Below are 22161 nucleotides of genomic sequence, written 5' to 3'. Positions count from 1 at the left end.
GCTACTTGTCATGTGGTATCAAGTCACCTAGGGCGAGAGTACCAAATTAGGATTCAGATATACAATTAAACAAATACTTAATTTCAATTGTTCGTTTGTTCATTTTATCCATCTAATTGTAATAATAATAATTTGTAAAACTAAAAACAAAGATTGTGATAAATATTTGTTTGAATTTAACCCATATGATCAAATAACATGTATGGTCAACTCGCACTGGACCATACGCGTATATTCATACGGTCAGACCGTACGCTTATGTCTGGAACATATGCATGAAATAGGATAGCATGTTTAGCAATTATAATGTTCAAATCTATGCAGAGAATGATGAGAATAGAGGGTAGCCAGTTCTTTTTTAGATGTCGTTGTTTTGTATCCTTTGATCATTAGTGTCGCGGTAACGAATATTACCATCTTCATTTTTTCAAATTAAAGCCAAAACAATACCTGTACGATAACTGTTCATTTTATCAACATTGTTTTGACATCTTTCTTCCTTAAATGTGTTAACTTAATGAGAAGAACTTGATCGTATATGTTTATATAATGTTTAACAGGTAAATCAGTTCCGATATGACGACATTGTGTGTCTTCATCTTGATTGTAGTATTTCTTGTTAAAGTGTCTGGTATTCAAGAAAAAGGAAAAGAGCTCAATGGCTTTAGTTTTATCAACTGGACGCTTTACCATAAATCCAGGATTGTGACAAACAGGAAACAGTAATTTTAATACCCATAATTAAAAGTAAGAGAAGAGACAAATCAAGGTAGCAAACAAAAATTAATGACATATCGGGAACTCTTGAAGGAGCAACAATGGGTACATCATGATAGGTTAATCGTGTCCTGATATTCACGAATAATCCGCCTTGCGAAACCATACTCAAAATTTAACAATAGTTTGCCTTTTTTGATGCGACTGTCGTACAAGTGAGAGGTTTAGCGCCATAAAACTAGGTTCAATCCACCATTTTATGCATTTGAAAATGCCTGTACCAAGTCAGGAATATGACAATTGTTGTTTTATCATTTGATTTTGTCATTTGATTAGGGACTTTCCGTTTTGAATTTTCCTCGGAGTTCAGTAGTTTTGGGATTTTACTTTTTAGTAATTTTCGTATATGAACATGCACGAGCGTTACGTATAAGTAAATGTATGTAAATGCTTCATAATGGAGCATATGATAGGGTATGTTATTGGTGAGAAAAGGAAAGTTAACAATTATCAATTATAAAAATTAAATATTCAATTTTCTCATAAATTCTAGCATGAAATTATCGATTTATGTCAATATCACAGAAAAAAGGGGGGAGTGTTAGACTATCTGTGCCGTTAATTCATATTTAAACAAATATATGTTTCATCTCTTAACAAATTTTAGAAAAGTAATCTTAAATCATGTTTCAGATTATCTAAATTGAATTGGAACAAAGTTCATGTTTTCATGTCACCGGGCATGTCGTACCATCAAATCATTTGTGTACTTCTACTATTGTACCGTTGTATTTGTACTGTAAAACCGTACTATAGTATACTGTACAATGTTTAGCAGTATGCCCAGTTGTATTATTGCTCATGTAGAATAATATCCACATTAATGACACTGATAACAGGCAAAATTGACAAATTGACGTAGTATGTAATAGTTAATGATTATAGTTGTAAACAATCATACAATCAAGTTAATCGGATGTCTGAAAGTAATTCAGTTAAAGGTTATAGGATGTATTTACTAAGAGTTGTGTTTGTTTAGTTTTTGACCGTAAATATTGGTTCTCCCTCGGTTAGATTTGTTCTTTCTTCTGTGTGTTTATAAACTAGAAGATTGTTTCTTTCAAATCAAAAAATGACTACTGTTGTCTGCTCTATGGTCGGGTTGTTGTTGCTTTGACACATTCCCCATTTCCTCTCTCAATTTTACTAGTATCAGTTTTTGAAATTTTATTCATAATTACATAAAACAAGACGTACCTCACTTGTATTTTTGTCCATCTGATGAGTTAAGCCTTTTTCAACTGATTTTTATAGTTCGTTCTTATGTTGTACTGTTCTACCACTGTCCCAGGTTAGGGGAGGGTTGGGATCCCGCTAACATGTTTAACCCCGCCACATTATTTATGTATGTGCCTGTCCCAAGTCAGGAGCCTGTAATTCAGTGGTTGTCGTTTGTTTATGTGTAACATATTTGTTTTTCGTTCATTTTTTTTTTTTTTTTTTTTTTTACATAAATAAGGCCGTTAGTTTTCTCGTTTGAATTGTTTTACATTGTCTTACCGGGGCCTTTTACAGCTGATTATGCGGTATGGGCTTTGCTCATTGTTGAAGGCCGTACGGTGACCTATAGTTGCTAATGTCTATGTCATTTTGGTCTTTTCTGTATAGTTGTCTCATGGGCAATCATACCACATCTTCTTTTTTTATATGTAATCTTTTTCCCATTAGGTTCATCTTCAGTGTTTAATAACAAATATTCTGAAAAGTTTTTGAAGGCATTTATATTGAAAATTGAAGGAGTAGATGAATATATAACAAAACAGACACACTCTTTCATGAATATAACTGTAAATGTTTACTTAATTTCATCATCGTAAAATCTGTACAAAAAGAAGACAAATTCAACGTCTGAAAAAGGTACAGAAATCAAGATATGTACCGCACAAAGGTGCTAACCTTAAATCATTCCATTCCACTCCACCATACAATGTTTATCAGTATACCATACAACTGGTCTGTAACGTTTGTGAATATCCTGTTTTCTTGAAGTACGTGTCAAGAAGTCAGTTAGAATTAAACCTGAATAATCCAGTCGTTATATTCTGATCCCTACAATCACTCAATTCTTGAGGACACTGACCGTAAGAGGGCGCTGAATCATTCGAGTTAGTAAGTATTTCGTTTTATTTTATATTTAGAATTGAATTCAATATGAATTAATTTTATGTGAAGAAAAATCAATGAAAAACAGTTGTTCTGTATCATCCACCCGTGATGATGACATAGCGTATATTTTTTTTAATGTTACATGTAAGCTTACAGTATTCGATTAGAGACATTTTTTGAATAACCAAAACCAGTTTAGTTTCTTTTCTGCAGCCTTTGAAGGTGAAATGCTAAAGGAGATATAGAAAAGATCATGTACCGTCGTATCCCGGATGACGGATTTTTTTTTTTTTTTTGTGATGAAGTTGTACAGTGTAGAAGCGTTATTGTTTCAATATGGGTCTCGAAAATGGGATATACAACTATTGTTTGTGGCAATGTAACTTAAAGTTTAGTATTGTTAGTTTAATCGTCAAAAAAACGCTATTACGGTTTTTAGTAGTTAATAAACAGATATTCTGTAAAATAACAGGATATAATTAAACTGTATGAGACACAGGGGAAAGTACATTATCATAAATCATACATGTTTATGTTTTTTTTTTATAATACATAACAAATTGAAACAATAACGTATTGACTTTAATCAAAGTACATTTCTAAAACTAAAGATAAGGTTAAGGCACATAGATATTTTTTTTCATGAGACAAGTTGGTGTGCGGATAATGAACAAATGACAGGGAATTCAACCTCACTGTAATTAACTATTTATAATTGATATTGCAGCGGTATGATCATTAATTTTATTATCAGTATACTCTGGTTTGTTATTATAAATTATATTAATATTTGTATAACAGTTATATATATAATTTTCATTCATTTCTATATCATTCTAGTCTACTATTCAGAATTCTAATAATAGTACAGTACAGTCATAGGTACTTGGGGACAGGACAATATTTTTTTGCCCTCCCCCTTTTTTCCCAAATCCGCTATTTTTTCGTTTTCTATTAATTTCAATTATTTTCACGTTTTTCTGTATATGGAGAACATTTATACACTATTAATAACTTGTAAGTTCCTAAGTTCCTATGACTATATGGACACTCTTCTGTAATATTTCAATTTTCTAATAATTTGGATTTGAGTAGTCATTCATATTTTCACGCGTTTATTGCAAATCATTCTTTTGGTATATTTTCACGTAGGTTAACACAAACTTTCGGAATTGATATATACATTTCTCACGAAAAAACATTTTCATATCATTTTATATGTTCCTAAAAATTATTTTCTTGACATGAATCTTTATTGATGAAATTAATATATAACAAGCGATAAGGAATGTTATTTTACACTCGATAATATCCGCGTAATTTTACGAAATACGTTCGGTTATCAGTCAAAAACACAAGTCACTTGAGTAAAAATGTTTGTGACAACAATACATCGGAATGCCCTCAGGGTCATCCGCTGTAAAAAAAAAAGTGAGAATGAAGAGGCTACATGTATAAGAGATCCCTCATCAACTCAAATTCATAGGTGCATATATAAAAAGAAGATGTGGTATGATTGCCAATGAGACAATTAGTCAACAAAAGACCAAAATGACACAGACATTAACAACTATAGGTCACCGTACGGCCTTAAATACTCATCCAAGCATATCATTGATATGGTCCTAATTATAAATTAACGGTTTCCAACACTTTTTTAAATACTAAGGCTTTTCTACCACAGGAATAGATTTCTTTAGTTGTATTTTGCTAAACTTTTAGACTTGGTCCTCTGGGGCCGTATGCATAAAACATCTTAACTTAAGTATTCCTTAAACTTAGATTTCACTAAGAATTTCCTTAGTTAAGTCAAATTCTTAAATGGTATGCATAAATTTACTTAAGTCTTCACTTAACTAAGGAATACTAAAATCGGAACCTTTCTCTAGTTACCGTATAATATATATTAGCTCATCACATGTACTCATCCGTGTAAAAGTTTGTTATGATTATTTAAATTTATTGATCAACGCATGCTTTTATTTTAAGGGCATACGATACAGTTTTGAACCTGTATTTACAAGTTGATGAAAATTTGCATATAGGTTATTTTTTACCTGATTAAATCAAATATGTAATAAAAAATATACCTTCATGTGCTACTTTTTGAGTAAAATGAGGTCGAAATTTTGTATATTTGCTCAAAATTCAGATTTGTGTCCGTATTTTCTTTTTCGAAAGAAAGACATAACTTTTTTGTTTTAAAAGATAAACACAAATTGTTTTTTGTTAAATAATCCGTAATTTCTGTATCATTAAGTATCATTAAAAACTTATGCAATTTTTATTCCGAAATAACTCTATATTTATCAAATGTTCATGAATAGAGAAAAAACGTCATTTTTTGCTGCATGTTTATTAATATTAAAAAAATTGCGCTATTTACAGTTTTATAAAATTTGGGTCACATAATCTCCTTGTAAAATGAAACAAATTGCTGTTTTAAAAAATAGGGGTCCATTCACTCGTTTTCAAATTAAATCAATTTGAATGATAAAAATCAGTCGAAAAATACATCTTTTCCCGATATGTCATAGTTTGACGTCGCGAAAATAACATTTTACGTTAGCAACGTCATTACCTTCCCTGTAACTGTATCGTATGCCCTTAAAGAGCTGGGATTAACCCTTTCAATGCCACGGTGAAATCGTAAAAATATACGTTCAGTGCCAAGGCATGTTTTTCCATCCAGACTGGTTCTGTATTATGACGTTACTGTACCCTAACGTCATAGTGTAGGCGAACTGCAAAAAAGTGTTAGCGGAAAAACGCGGGGGAAATAAAAAATTAAGAAAAAGTTCAAATATTGATTTTTTTTGCGAATAAGCAGTTTTTACCGTATTTACATACATATGTATATTTCTGCTTTAACGAAGATGTTTAAAGTGTTATAAAACTTCAAATTGAACAAAAAATGAAAACATGTTTTTTTTTTAACTTATTAGCTGCTTTTTAAAAAAACGTATGCAAATTCATGCATATACTTTTTACGAAAATCTTTTATTTTGTCAATATTTCAATGATATACATGTACATGTTCTGCAATTGAACTATATCGTCTTCCTTGTAGTTATTCGTAGACAGTTTTTCCGTATACATCATGTGATTTATGATTTATTTTGCAATTAAAAGTGTTAAGAACAACAGTTATTGATAGAACATGTAAAAGTTACATGAATAAATTATAATCCGATGATATTCACGTAAATAATATCTAATAATTTGGATTCAGGTACTTGGTCATTTCTACCACGAACGTTTTGGTTGCCTTAATTCTACTTTTGCATTCACAATGTTTATTCCATACAACGTTTGTGTCTAAAAGGCTGGAGAGTTGTGGTTTGTATATAATTATACGAAATGAATGCAAATGACGATGAAAAATCCGCTTCTGCGGTTCTTGCAAAATGTGATCGTCAGTAAATCTTGCAGGCAGTTCGTATACATTTTAAATTTTTCACAGTGAACAATTCTACAATGAAAGAACATTAATTCTCCTTTCCTTGTACGATACATACTCATAGCGTCGATATCTGAATAGTGGAACATTACATTGCTAAGCATTATTGCTAAGCCAAGAAACCAAATGTTTTAAGAACTTGAATGTTTAGTCGCAACATATTTCAACTAATTTTTAATTCTTACCTAACTAACAACAATAACCTTCCCGGTAGAAACAATCAAAACTACACTCCGACAGCAAAATTTCGGATTTATTCAAACGTCAATTAGTAAGAACTCGCAGTCAAACATGCATGCTGCAATGCATTCCATAGAAAGTTTTATTTCGAGGTAAAAGTTTGGATGCTGGTAGAATCAATGTCAGGAAATATCATGCTCACTATAGTATATATACTTTTTTGTACATGTACATATATAGTATATAGAGAGAAAAGGCGTGCAGTCAATCCAATATCACCAGGTCAACCCAAGGGTTGTTGTTCAGTGGTTGTCGTTTGTTGATGTGGTTCATAGATGTTTCTCGATTTTTTTTTTAATTCCTAAAGATTAGACCGTTGGTTTTCCTGCTTGAATTATTTTACACGAGTCATTTTGGGAGCGCTGTACCGTTTTGTTCTGTGTACTATGATCTTTAATTTTTAAAATTTTTATACATTTTGAATTGATGGAGAATTTATGTCTCATTGACACTCATACCACATCTTCTTATTTACATTACTTCGTAAAAAATACCAATGTCGTATATCACAACTTCTTTACTTCTACATCGCTTGCTAAACATCTTTTACAACTCGGCGCAAATTTTACAGGAACTTTTCGCTAAAACAGGAACATGCCGAACATGATAAAACATACCATATCAAGTTCACGTTGATATAAATTTTATACGCTCTCAAGGGACATATTTTATAATGTTTGCATATTGTGAAAGAGCACGAAGAAAATCGTTCTGCATTTAAGCCCAAACAAAAAGGCTGTCCTAGTCAACGGAAATAAACCCCGAGTAATGAAATTGTAATAAAACGACAAAAAGACAAAGAACGAGTCTTCAAACACTATTCAAAAACTGAAGACTGACTAACAAAAACCCTTTACCGAAACAGAAAGGGATACTGCTCTACATGTGCATGCCCGCCGTTGCATGTATCTCTTATATAAAATAAATAAAAGATTTACTAAGATAAATTCTAAAAGTTATGGCACTGATTTTTTAAAATGAGGTCGTGGATTCAAGCTTTGCGTCTGGTCAAACTTAAAAACTTTAAAAAATTGGTATACTTGCTGCTTTTCCGCTAAGCACTCGCTGTTTAGAAGTAATGAAGTAAAAATTATGTGTTCGCGTAGGGTAACTTGTTTTACAACAGAGCTTTATACTTATTTTTTGAACTAGCAAGTAAAATAAACCGACCCAGCGAGTCAGTTTATTACAAAGCTTGGTAAATAGTCAAATCTCATATACCATCTCCTCGTCATAAATATGCATTTAACCTACCTCTACCTAAAACATGGTCCAGTTTGTTTTCTAAAGAATTATTATTTTTTTTTATTAAAAATCAGTTGAAAAGGTGCCATGAGAAATTCAAGGGTATACTGTCAAAAACTTTTATTCCCGGCTTAGTGTACCCTACATTCCGTTAGAAATAAGTCAAATTTCAGTAAAAGATATATAAAAAAGAGAGAAAAAAAACCGTTGCTTTCACTTTAAACTTTGTGGACGAACTTCACTAAAATCGCCAAATTTGAGAGATACCTCAGTGTGTACTTGATACTTCAGGGTGTTAAAATATCCATGTCTACGGATATGCACGTAGATAAGTTATAATGTCCTCAGCATTGTAAAGAAAATAAAAGATATACAATAATGAAAGCGAAATAGATTATGATAGCTAAACTAAAGGTTGAGAGAATAAAAATAGATATGTATAAAAGACATGCATAAAGCACAATTTGATTTATTAGAAAAATATATTATCTTATTAATAAACTATTTTTCAGTTGTGTATTTAGTATACGCAACTTTTCAAAAAATTACTATTTTCCAATAATTTGGCGCGCTTTGTGCATTTTAAAGAAGCACGGACAATGACGTTACGTCATAGTACATTTCATAGCATCAGAGTAAAAAAAACAATGGCCCAAAAGTGGCCCCGTGGCACCGAACGTAGTATGAAAAAAATGGCCCAAAAGTGGCCCATGGCACAGAGATGGTTAAATTGATATAGGTATGTAAAACAATTCAATAGAACGTAACATTATAATGATAACAATTGGCGCATATAAGACAACGCTTTTTATGGTTGATGTTTTGACGGTTGAGCATTGGAAGAAAAATATTTCGATAATCCAAAACTTTCCTCTACTTAATCTTTAATTATCTTTCATGGTTGTAATATTTTCTGGAGACAATATATTTTAAACACTATTAAACAAGAGCAATGTTTCAGTGGCGTAGCACAAGACTGAGTGTAGCATTGTAAGCATGACATTATTGTGCTAACAAATAATTTTACAAAACACTTTTTTCAATAAAATGTTCACTATAATCGTTCAGCTTATTATGCGCTGCCACCTCCCTTGCTTACATTTTGCTTATGGTTTAAAAAAAAAATCTATCTTGATGTGAAATGAACATTTTTATCACTTCCCTTTTACAACAAAAAAATGGGGAGGGTAGATTTTTCCCCCAGAAATCCATATACAAACTTACTAGGATATTTTCCAAAAGTCCTACAATCTTTACTTAAACAAAATATTACAGGAAGTATATTCTCCACATCTTAACGTACTTGACAATATTTTCGGAACCGCAATATATCTGACTGAGTATATAAGGTAATATGAAAAAATAATGCAATACCATTACGAGTAAGGTATTATAAATGCCTTATATAACCGACGAATTCCATGGGGGTGTAGCAGTGGGGACTTCTGATTGCCGTAACAGTGATTCTAAACAATCAACCTAATTGTTTCAACAAAATGGAGGTCCATGCTCCCCCTTATGAAAGAAATCCGCTTCTGATTTTGTCCCTGTAAGTGATTTTATTTAGGGTATGCCCTACATCTTTAGAATAAAACTGAATTGAAAATTCAAATGACGCACCCCCCCCCCCCCCCAAAAAAAAACAACAAAAAAATAACCCCCACACACATATAGAAAATGTGGTTTTGCATGCTGTCTCTTCATTCCTTGATTCGGTTTAAACTAACGGTTACAATTGACACCTCGCGGTGTATTTTAACAATTAAAAAAACACGTGCACGTACAGAGTAAACAAAAGAAAATAGTACCATGAATTACATGTGTGTAAAAATTGAGTACTTTTCGGTATTTAACAACGAGATTGGGAAATAATATATATGTATAACTACTCACTGTTATCTCTTGATTTGTTGATTATACGTGATTTGAAAATCACGATGATCGTTAATATTTACTTATTATTTAGCAATAAATAAACGAATAATTAGTATTTTATTACTGATATACATATTGATCAATCAAATTGTAGGCGAGATTGTAGGTAACATATTAATGTTCTACCAAAAACGCAAACTTTCGACTGATTTTTAACTAGTTTTGAAAATTTAAGGTAGCTCTATATGTACCTTAGACTTAAGTGTTATCTTAGGCGTTTCCTTAGTATCAGGAGTTTTATGCATACCACTTAAGTTTTGTGGGCGTGACTAAAAACAACTAAGATTTTACTTATGAAATACTTAGTTTAAGATTTTTTATGCATACCACTTAGATAAAAAGGGCGGAGTTTCCTTAACTTAAGTGTTTACTAAGGAAAATCTTAACTTAAGTAGCTTTATGCATACGGGCCCTGCTCTTCAACTTTGTACTTCATTTGGCCTTTTAATCTTTTTTTGGATTCGAGCGTCACTGATGAATCTTTTGTAGACGAAACGCGCGTCTGGCACACATACGAAATTTAAATCCTGGTATCTATGATGAGTTTAGTGTTATGTTTTTTTTTTCTCTAGTCTGTTTGCCTCGAACTAGGGTGCTACCACTATAAAAAAAAAAGATGCTGTGATATGACTATACCTACGAGACAAATTATTCCATTTGAATAAAAAAAATATTGCATTTAAATGAAAAAATATACCATTCAAATAAAAAAAATATTGCATTTAAATAAAGAAATATACCAATTAAATTTAGAATATTGCATTTGAATGAAAAATATCAAAATTTTGCAACCGATACCATGCCATATTTCATGCGTTATTTTGTAATACCTGATTTCACCATAGTATTAAGTCCCACTTGTTATAGAACATCTTCCTTTTATTAATCGATATTGGAATATTTTACCAAAGTTTCACTTTAAAATTGAAAGATCTTGAGACAGATAATATTTAGTGTGAACATTTTTAACGCGTTCTCAGCACCAACCTACTTAAACCATGATCAATTCTGACATGTAAAATTTGAAAATAATTTTAACAAGAAATGCAGAATAAAATTAGAAAACAACCCGATAAAGATATAAAATGTGTCCGAAGTGCTTTTCTGGATTTGCCTTCATTAGGAACACAGGCACTTGTCTCAGAATTTTCCCCCCTATATACCTTAATGTTATATTAATGTATATTATAGGGGGGAAATTCTGAGACAAGTGCCTGTGATTAGGAACACTCTTTAAAAGCCGAATATTTGAAAGTCAAGGATGTATAACAAACTAAAAGGTCGAAGAGCTATGATGACTTATATGATTCCAACAGGCCCTTATTATTATCTGCTAAAAAGATTAAACTATAACTTTGGAAATAAAATTTGAAGTGATGTGTAATGGTACTTTTTTAAAACATAATTAAGTCATTGAGAGGTGTTTTATTGTTGAATCATGCTTCAAAATTATAGAACATGTCAGAAGCATGACATTGAACTGTTAAATACACCCCTTACATAACGATGTAAATTCTGATACAGTAAATGACAATTTGAATTGTCCAATAACCCGGGATGAAATTTTGAAAGCTGTAAAAAAGCTAAAAATAATAAATCACCGGGTGAAGACCAAGTTATTAATGAATATATTGCTTCTTCTCTTGATTGTATGGTTGATATTTATGTACATTTATTTAATATTGTATTTGATACGGGAATCCTGCCTGAGGCTTGGCTTATTGGAAATGTTATACCTATTTTCAAAAACAAGGGGAGTAAATTAGACGCAAAAAATTATAGGCCGATTACACTTTTGTCATGTCTAGGGAAAGTTTTCACGTCAATTCTTAACGACAGACTTGGGGATTTTGTTGAAAATTATAACATCTTAAATGAAAACCAAGCAGGTTTCCGGCAAGGTTATTCCACAACGGATCATGTTTTTTCATTATATGCTTTATTTGAATTATTACGGGTGAAAAAGAAGAAATTATTTTGTGTATTTGTCGACTTCGAAAAAGCTTTTGATTTTATTCATCGAAACTCATTATTTTTCAAACTGATATTAAACCATGTGAACGGAAAATTTCTAAGAATTATTAAAAATATGTATGATGATGTCAAATCTAGAATTGTTCATAATTCAAAAGTTTCTGATGTCTTTGCTTGTGAAACAGGAGTTAGACAAGGGGAAAACCTTTCTCCTTTACTTTTCTCTTTGTATCTAAACGATTTACAAGAATTTTTTGAAAATTCTAATATTGAAGGAATTCAGTCTGTAACAAAAGATATTGAAAATGAACTTTTTGTATATTTTAAATTTTTTCTGTTATTGTATGCTGATGATACAATACTACTTGCTGAATCTAGCCATGATTTACAATGTATGTTGGACAAATTTTCAGAATATTGTAAACAATGGAAATTGAAAATAAATATAAATAAAACGAAAATTATGATATTTTCAAAAGGTAAAATACCTAGAAATTTGTTATTTAATATAGATGGAAATGAAATTGAGATAGTCAGTAGCTATAAATATCTTGGTATTATTTTTTCTAGAAGTGGCTCATTTCTTTCCACCAGAAAATATCTACGTGACCAGGCGATTAAAGCAATGTATGCTGTAATAAAAAAATCCAGATTAAATAACTTGTCGATCGAGTGCCAACTCGATATGTTTGATAAGGCTATTGTTCCTATACTAACTTATGGGTGTGAGATATGGGGATTTGAAAATTTAGATATTCTTGAGAGAGTTCATTTACGTTTTTGCAAACATATATTGAGGTTAAAAAATTCAACCCCCAATTTTATGGTCTATGGGGAATTGGGAAGATACCCGATTTCAGTTACCGTCAAGTCACGTATGATTAATTTCTGGTGTCGTTTACAAGAAGGGAAAGAGAGCAAACTATCATGTTTATTATATAAGCTGTTATATGTAAATCTCAATAACTATGGTTATGATAGTAAATGGATATTATATATAAAGAAAATTTTTGATGACTGTGGAATGTCAAATATATGGCAAAGTCACAACCTATTTGAGAAACGTTGGGTTGTATTGAGTGTTCAGCAAAGATTAAGAGATCAGTTCATTCAAGAATGGTTAACATAAATGAACAATTCGCCCAAGGGGCTGTGTTATAGATTGTACAAAAATATTTTTAAATTTGAACACTATTTATCAGTACTACCATTAAATTTATTAATAACCTTATGTAAATTTAGATGTGGGAATAACCGTTTGCCCATTGAGACGGGAAGGTGGCTCAACATCCCAAGATCTGAAAGATTGTGTCACCTTTGCGCCTCAGCTGACATTGGTGATGAATACCATTATATCATGTCATGTAATTATTTCAAAGATGAAAGATGCAAATACTTACCACAATATTGTAATAAAAATATAGATGTTATCAAATTCAAACAAGTATATTCAACCCAAAATATTGTTGAGCTTGAGAAACTTTGTAGATTTATTAAATCTATTTCTGTGAAAGTCTATCCTCCTGGTTAATACAACTATGTGTTTATTTATCATTTGTGTAAATATTTATCATATTAATTTGTTTTTCACACATGCTATATCTTATATATGTAATATATATTATTGTAATGTCTTCTCTGTAACTATGTATTTGGTTTATGAGAATAAAGATCATTCATTCATTCAAAAGCTAAACAGTGTATAAAATCAGGTCAGATATTTTAATTAAAAATCTTAAACACAACCACTTTGTACATTGTCTGCTGATATAAAGCATCTACAACGATATAAACTATCCCTAGTCTTGAGAAATAAACTTGATAAGCAATTACAGAACAAAGGGTAAATTAGTCAGAATTAAGCCTCTGATGATTGTAGATGGTCTATATGGCGGTTCTTATTTCTTTTTTCTTTTTTTATTACCATTTTTTCTATTCTTTATTTATTTTGCCCATTATTCTCTATTCTATATATTTTAGCACCCATGATTCAATATTCTTAAATTTTGGTTTATTTTTCTCTTTTACTTATTGTTTGACCCTATATCCTGCACCTTTTGCCAATTATTCTCTATTCTGTAAACCCCATCCAGACCCACACAGTATTTTTTTATTTGTCTATTTCTTAGTGTTTCATCTACTCGTGATTTTGAGAAGTTTGGATTTTCAACAGTCTTATAATTCTTTGGTTTTTCCTTCATATGATGTAAGTTTTGGAAGTAATTGTGCAATTTATATGGATATATATCATTTGGATTTTATAAATTCCACACTTAAATTATTATATAATCTGACTCGGAACAGATCGCAAACCAAGGTAATTCGTAAATTTCTTTACATATACAAACCTGGGTGTCATACATGATATTTGTCTTTTGATCTGATTTATGAAGGAAACATCAACTGATTCGACCAATTTGTCAATTTTGTGCTGACTTGAAATATTATTGATATTTTCATTTTCTGTAAATTTACTGTGAAATGTTGAAATGTTTAAAAAGCATTGTAGGGTTTTCGACCCCCATGTCATAGAGAACTGTTCTACCCAGAATCCAAATGAGGAAAGAGAAGGAACTTCCAAGAGAAAAATCTAATATACACATGCAACTAAAAAGTTTTACAAACATGTGTCAGAACTTATGCTGCACATTTAATTCGAGGGCAAATGTTTCAAAACAAATTGTAACAGTGTGATTTTTGTTTTTGCAGAATGCCAAGTCTTCGGGGACCTTTATTCGTTATACTTATCGTACTTTATGTACTTGTTCCAGGGATTGAGACGAACAATTTCCGATGCTATTGCTTGTGGAACACTAGAGCTTGGTATAGAGGTATTGTAGTTATTCATTTATTTTTTACAATGATATCTAACCATACAATCGAACCATTTTTACGTGTATTTGTCAAATTATGCATAGAAGGACATACATAGCAAACAAAATAAAGTGAGTTTCCGAAAGAAATGAATAATGAAAGACATTGCCCGCTATAGCTTACTTTTCGGTGTGATCCAAGGATCAGTGTTGAAGGCCGGTCTTTGACCTATAATGGTTTACTGTTACAAAGAGAGTTGTCTCATTGGCACTCATATCACATCTTCTTATATCTATATGTACATATATTTATAGATTATCGTTGATGATAATCTGTTTATCGCTATCACCTATGACGACGTTGTCAATTTCATGTTAATTCATTAGCAACGCCACGTGACTCATTAGTTTCTAGCGATAATTTTCTATCTCAAGCGAGTAGCATGATATGAAAATTTTTTACAACAAAATATCAAAGGAAAAATGCACAAAATAGCGATAAAACAGATTACAATTAATTAATTTGACACTAACAAAGGAAACTCAGATATTCAAAAATCTACTTCTTAACCTTACCCTATCGTACATCGGTCTGTTTTGTTTTTAATTAAGCAAGGGGACTAAGGGGGTATAAGCTATCACATGAACAAAAACATGCTGACAAAACGGCCATTTAAGTTTTTAAAAAAAGTTGACAATCGTACGGTGACCTAGTATACCTTTTCCATTCTCAACTTTATTAGTAATTAACTGCTTAAACATCCAAGTATTTTGAAGACTCTTATACAGTCGTTTCATTGGCAATCTTTATACCAGATCTTATTTTATATTACATGCTCCCACTTTCTTTGTTTCTTTTTATGTAGAGTGGGGGACTCAGATTCAGCTGCTATTTAATATCGGGGTATCAAAACATTCCAAATGAATAGAGTATTTAAATACAAATATACCATAAAGGCACAAAAAATGAACTGTTGTTTGCTCTATGGTCGGGTGGTTGTCGCTTTGACATATTCACCATTTCCTTTCTCAATTTTATCACTTGTTGAAGGACTAATAATGAAATGGAATTTAGTTAAATTATATTTGTCTTCGTAATATTACGCCAACCTAGCTATCTTGTGTTCTAAGTCTGCAAGAAAAATAAACTGTTTAAGTGACAATGCCAGAGAGAACAGTCCTATTTAACTAAAAACAATTAATTGTGTCAAAAATATATTTGACCCTTTCAGTATAATTAACATACCGACTGGGAATATATATATATATATTTACAATATTTTGTGAATTTGACATTTAAAAATATCATTTTCTTTTTCAGGCTATTACTGTAAAAACCAAAACAGGGGAAATACAAGTAAATTACGTGAGCTTACAAATGAAGTGGAGCAACTTAAAGCAGAATTAGACAGACAGAAAAATATCACAGCGACATCCGAAGCAGAACTTTTAAAACGAATATCTACATCTATTACAGAACAGAATAGTTTGTGGCTAAAATGTATCACCGTAGCACCTGGTAGAGATTGCGACATCACACAAGGTTGTGCAACAAAAGACAGAACATGTCGTCCAATAAATGTATGAACGTTTCGATAGTTGATGGATAAACGTAACTACTTATTCAAACATGAGGAGTAATTTGCAGAACCACTAAACAGTTGGGAGTACTTTCCATAACTACTAAACAGTTGGAGTATTATAATTTTACATGACTTAATTATTATACATTTGGATAAATTTACTCAACTACTAAAATTTTAAGTAATTTACCAAACTTCTAAACATTTGAAGTATCTTACTAAACTACCAAACATTTGGAGTCATTTGTTTTCAGACGTTTTTTTGTCTTTTAATACATTTTTGAACTGTGGTGACTTTATTATTCATTTAGAATTTTTTTATGGTAAATATTCATAGACATCCGAGACCAAAATCACAAAACATACGCGTTCCATTAACTGTAGATTTGCTTTGACTTATTTCATCTTGAAATATGGGTTATCTGTTCAAATTGAGATCTTTGGGAATGTTATTGTCTCTGGTCGAATTTCTTAAGACTCAAATTCTCTGTATTTGCAAGCTAATTAAAATTATAACGACATGATTAGAAGAACCTGTACTGAATTTCAATACATATATATAACAAAAACACCATTTAAGTCTAACTTCAAACATTTAATGTGTGTTTACAATTCGTGTTCCTTCCCAAACCAAAAACAACCTGATCAGATGCAATTATTTTTGAACAACAATATTATTACAGTCACTTTAATTAATCTATAATCAATTCATAAGAGATTTTCAAAACACTTTCTTAATTCCTAGCTTCAAACATGATTCTAATGGAAAAAGTTTTAAAGTGCAATACCACTATTTATCAAATCCCTGTTGTTCGCTTAAGCAAATTAATTGAAGGTAAGCAAATTAATTGAAGGAAATAAATCATTCAATATTTTAAACACCAAATTTTAAGTCAGTTTTTAACAATTTAGGCCACCGTACGGCTACCAACAATGAACAAAACCTAAACGGTAATGTCAGCTACAATCATGCTCCGTCAATTCTCATATAGTGAAAAATATAAATACTGCTGGTTACCTCACCAAAATGTTTTGTGTAAAAAAAATCAGCAAGAGAATTCTATAGCATTTTGCGTATATTAGAAGATCACCATCGCACAAAAAATGAAGCTAGTCTCTACAACACTTCACCAAAAATTAGGGGATTCAACTGTAAAGGATTTAATTCAGAGTGTAAGAGTGCATTCGTCAGCGTGCATTGAATCTTGCCCAAATTCTTTTCTTTTATAACGTTGGATTTTATAAAGTTTAGATTGAGAGTCGCAATGACTAATAATATGTAGAGTAGTAGCATATTATTATATAACTCCGTGTTACAGTGAAGACATTTTTAGAATATTGGCATTTGCCTCGAATGTGTTGTTATTCTTGTATACTAGTATGTCCTGAAAAACTCGGTATTTGTTTAATCTTGTGTTTTTGTCATGCTTTGTGAACGGGTATGAATTTATGCTTTTTCAAGTTCTTCGTGGACGTTCCATATTAACTGTTTTTCATCGCGGAATTTCAACATGTATCTTGTCAATACATCCGTGAGTTTAGCCCCACCGTCCATATTGTGTAACTCTTTGTGCGCCACCAATCCTTCGTATTGAGATAATATTATGTGCGTCTCATCTTAAAAATTTATACAGCGTTTTAACTGTCAGTTTAAAGTTTAAGTTAATAGAACTGTATCCAGTCAATCTCTCCCAAGGACAGTATTCCCCATGGGCGACAACAGCCTTTCGACATTTTTCGTATTGTAGTTCTTATTAATACGTCTAATTAGAAGACGTCTTTATTGTGACGTCGGCCCTTCCCATCATACTCTTCTTTCTTTCACAACAAACGTGAAAAGAAATACACCCAGAGATTCAGCAACTTTTCGCAAAGAAAAAAAGGAAATGGAGGCCACAGATTTTGCGATGACCATATATATTCCAAGGATGTACGGAATAGAATATGTGTTTGATGGAATGTAAGTATTTTAAGAAATTACTGTCTAAGTTGAGAAATAATTTCAGTTTGCTCCATATCATTTTTTCGTTGGGGTCGTAGATTTTGTATAATCTTTTCGAGCAAACACGTCACGGAAATTGGTTCTAATTGTTAGATAACTTAAAAAAAATCAATATCATAACTGTTAGAAATCAATAATTTCGTCAAATCATGTAATAAAACATGTTCAATCTTACAATATCTTTGTTTTAGGTTTGACAAGAAGATTGTCAAACAATGTGAAAAAAACATCAAAGAAATTGAGAAGGAGATAAAAAGGCATAATCAAATTTACAAGAAATTGCAGCATCAGCAAAAGGTTACACTTATAATTTAAACTAGCCTTTAAAAAAAGTATAAAATAATAATGTGAGATAACATAAATTAGAAAAAGGAAATTGAAGAAAAAAGGGTTTAATGATGAAAATAGTAAATTGAAAGAAACAACCCCCTATCCTTACAGAAAGGACAGAAGGCAGTGTAACTAAGATAAGAGTCTTAACAATCATCAAATAACTGAACTTAATAACAAATAGTCTTGAAAAAATCTATGTTAAATGATATCAGATGCATTTGAGTCAGTTCTAAGAAATCCTTATTTTTAAAATTTGATTAAAATTAACATTTCAGGTGTGTTGGCTTGCCAACAGAAAAGTTACATACAAGTTGGATGCTTCAAAGAAGATTAATGATTACATAAAAGAAAATTTAAGTGCACACGAAGAACGCACAACACGAAAAGCAGTAAATAAAGTTCAGAAACATCTTCAAGAAACATTAAAGCAAGCGAAAAGGACGGAACAAAAATATCAAAATCTTATTGAACAGGAGTCCATGACAAGATCATCTGTCAAAAAGGTAAATATGCAACATTATAATACAAAGTAAACAAAACAAAACATCATTTTATTCGATATAACAATTGAGAATAATGATAAAACTTGCATGTATGACTAAATTGTCGAAAAATATTGGATTTAACACCAGCGATCGCCTCTAACCAATAGACACTAATAAATGTAGATTATATTTTAATTCAACAACCAAGTAAGATTCATTTGGCGCCAAATGATTTTTTTACTGAACTACCACTGAAAAATGTATGGGAACTTTTTGGTGCTGGGTACAAGAAAGGATGTAAATAACTATTGACTCGCATAGTACAGGATAAAGTCTCACGACTTATTGTGATAGTTCAAGGTTATGTAAACATTCTGCACAGATATTTTTTTTTCAATTAACAACAATATAAAGAAAAGAAATATTCATTTGACCAAGTAGGTCAAATCTTCGAAATTTTCCGGTTCCTGCAGCAGACGATTCGGAACACCCCCTAATAGTTCTTTTCTTCTTAAATTTTGAAATTATATTTGTTAAGCTAGAAGAAGACATAGTCAAAATGATTGAATTCCAAGTGAATGATAGGACACAAGGGTCAACACCAGTGTAAGTAATTTACATATGAACTGTTTGCATCTTTCTCACTTCTCTTTCTCCCTATATATATATATATGTACCAATACGCAACATTGATCATCACAAGTGCAAACGGTAAATGTTAACTGTCTAACTGCAAAGCAAATGAAATCACAAAATTATAAAAACTATTGTAAAAAAAAAAAAAACAGAAAGAAAAAGGAGAAGAGAGATTATATTAGAGCTAAAAAGAAGAATGAAGATTTGACTCCAAAGACGGGCATGAAATGACAGGGATATTTACAGCAGTCAGAGGGAAGAAATAAGGGCAACTAATAGAAAATTCGCACAAACATTGTTGGTAGATGAAAAGTCAACATTCTTTACAATGCAAAAATCAAGTACGCAATTACAATATTTTTTATTTCATTTCAGTAATAGTCGGATACACACAGTCATACCGATACAAACTGTTGTGCAAAGAATGAGCAGCAAATACCAGTTTACCATGCCACAGGTTAGGGCATTCATCATATTCTTTAGCATAATTATGCAGGGGCGGATCCAGTCATTTTAAAAGGGAGGGTTCCTAACCCAGGACAAAAAGGGGGGTTCAACTACATGTTCCCATTCAAATGCATTGATTGTCCAAAAAAAAGGGGGTTCAACCTCCGGAACCCCACCCCCTTTTTGGATCCGCCACTGATTATGTCATGTGAATGGGAAAAATTATTGTGCAGTCTAAAACACTAATAACTTAAAATGTGTTAATTAATGTATTGTCAAGTTACTCAAGTAGTCACTTCTATGTAGATTGTTACAAGAACTTTCAGAAAAATGTTGACTGCTGCTATCGGAGTCAATTTCGATGATAAAAAAAAAATACACCCGATTCAAGCTGTTTCAGAAGATTTGACAGTGTTACGTTTGTCAGCTTCTATAACAGATTGAATGAAATTTACAACTTGCAACATTATTATTTTTTGCGCTGCCTAAATGTCCAGTGGAAACCATTACAGGTATATTCACGACTATAAACTATTAGCAATAAGAACAATAACAAGGTTCTAAATAGTTGTTTGACCGGGATGTAAACTAGACATAAAGGTCAACCTCTAAAAAAAAAGGATCGGTTGCAATTATCATTAAATTCATGAAACTTATTCTACACGACGAATCAACATTAGAAAAACACATTTCTCTGAATTCAAATAAGATATTGGCTAAAGGCGAACAATTTCAATAATTAAAATATTGTTAAAATTTACTAAAAATAAAACTGTTGTAATTTAGAGTCTTCAATTTTTTTTCATTGTCATAGTTTGTCTTTACTTTTTTCAGGAGTTCAATGAAAAGAATGGATGCTATGTAAGGTTACCAGATTTTAAACTAATTAAGCGAGAATTTCGTAGATAAAGACATAAAGTATTATATACCACATATATTTTTGTAAATGATTTTTGATATTGTTTTATTTCATGTTTTTACAGAATAAATTATGATATATTTTTAGAATTTGTCATTAATTTTAACTTTGAGTATGTTTAGTATGTAAGTGTTCTGCTAATCGAGAGAAAAAAATATGGAAACAATTCGAGAATCCAAGGAGCCTAAATCTCGTACACTGATTTACATTAACCAAAGAGGCAAATTCTAGCCTTTCACCAGAACTAAAGTGATAACATATAGAATATATCTATCATGGTTGACTTCATTTTGCCAGTGGTTTTAGAGAAGAAAACTTTATTAGAATCATACCAACTGATTTCTGTAGACCATTTGATGCTTTACTTGGGGTTCAATCTGATGAAATATATGACCGCCAGGGTCGGGTCCAATCGGCTTCTTGTCAAAAATTAACTCATAAAAACTTTATGGTAAAATATGTTTGTTGGAATGATGATATAAAGACTTGTTCAATTAATGCTTATATAATGTTGTAACGGGGGGAACCATGGTCGCCACATGGCTGTCTTGTTTGAGACGGTTAACTCTTGTTGGTTTTTTTGAAAATTGTACATGAAGCTGTATTTTCACAACTTTAACAGAAGAAACTCAGTACAACAATCAAAACATGTCGCATATAACAGAAATCAAATACAAATTAAAAAGAATTTGACACTTAAAGGTGCAACCAAAGGATAAAAGTTAAAGAAAAACATGTCACATAATGGTTAGAATGGAAACATATAATGAAAGTCTACAAAACAAGACTCATTCAAAAAAAAGAAAGTCCACAAAACAAGTCTCATTCACAAAAAAGAAAGTCCACAAAACAAGTCTCATTCACAAAAAAGAAAGTCCACAAAACAAGTCTCATTCACAAAAGGTTGAGGAACAAATAGATAAAAAGAAAATAAAATAAAGAGAGAAACAGAGCAGGGAGAGAAAATCAAGGTATTAACACCCATCACGAAAAACCATTTCTATTAGTAAATTATTATACATGTATATGTAGCTCCATAAAGGGAACCTGCTGAAATACAAATAAAACATGAAATTCATCAACAACACATTCATGACATAAAGTACAGATTTTTTTCTGGTCGAGGCATGATATTTTGCCATCGCTCCGGCGAAGACCTAGATACGAGATATCGGATAGAACATAGGCTTTTTTTTTTTGGTTAAA

General features: G+C 31.3%; 2 long non-coding RNA genes across 2 annotated transcripts; both read left to right on the top strand.

Annotated features, from left to right (window-relative positions):
- The first annotated feature begins 2688 nt into the window (after positions 1-2688).
- LOC143072229 (uncharacterized) lies at positions 2689-16421 on the top strand. The gene is made up of 3 exons (XR_012977079.1): positions 2689-2886; positions 14447-14568; positions 15872-16421. It is a non-coding gene; the product is annotated as an uncharacterized LOC143072229 (long non-coding RNA).
- A 1905-nt stretch (positions 16422-18326) lies between these two features.
- Positions 18327-21037, top strand: LOC143070623 (uncharacterized). Its single transcript, XR_012976603.1, has 4 exons — positions 18327-18432; positions 18744-18971; positions 19965-20046; positions 20871-21037. It is a non-coding gene; the product is annotated as an uncharacterized LOC143070623 (long non-coding RNA).
- The last annotated feature ends 1124 nt before the right edge of the window (positions 21038-22161 follow it).

Source organism: Mytilus galloprovincialis, chromosome 4 (assembly GCF_965363235.1).
Source record: "Mytilus galloprovincialis chromosome 4, xbMytGall1.hap1.1, whole genome shotgun sequence".
Classification (NCBI taxonomy): Eukaryota; Metazoa; Mollusca; class Bivalvia; order Mytilida; family Mytilidae; genus Mytilus; species Mytilus galloprovincialis.
The sequence above is the reverse complement of the archived record's forward strand: the minus strand, read 5'-3'. Positions and strand labels throughout refer to the sequence as shown.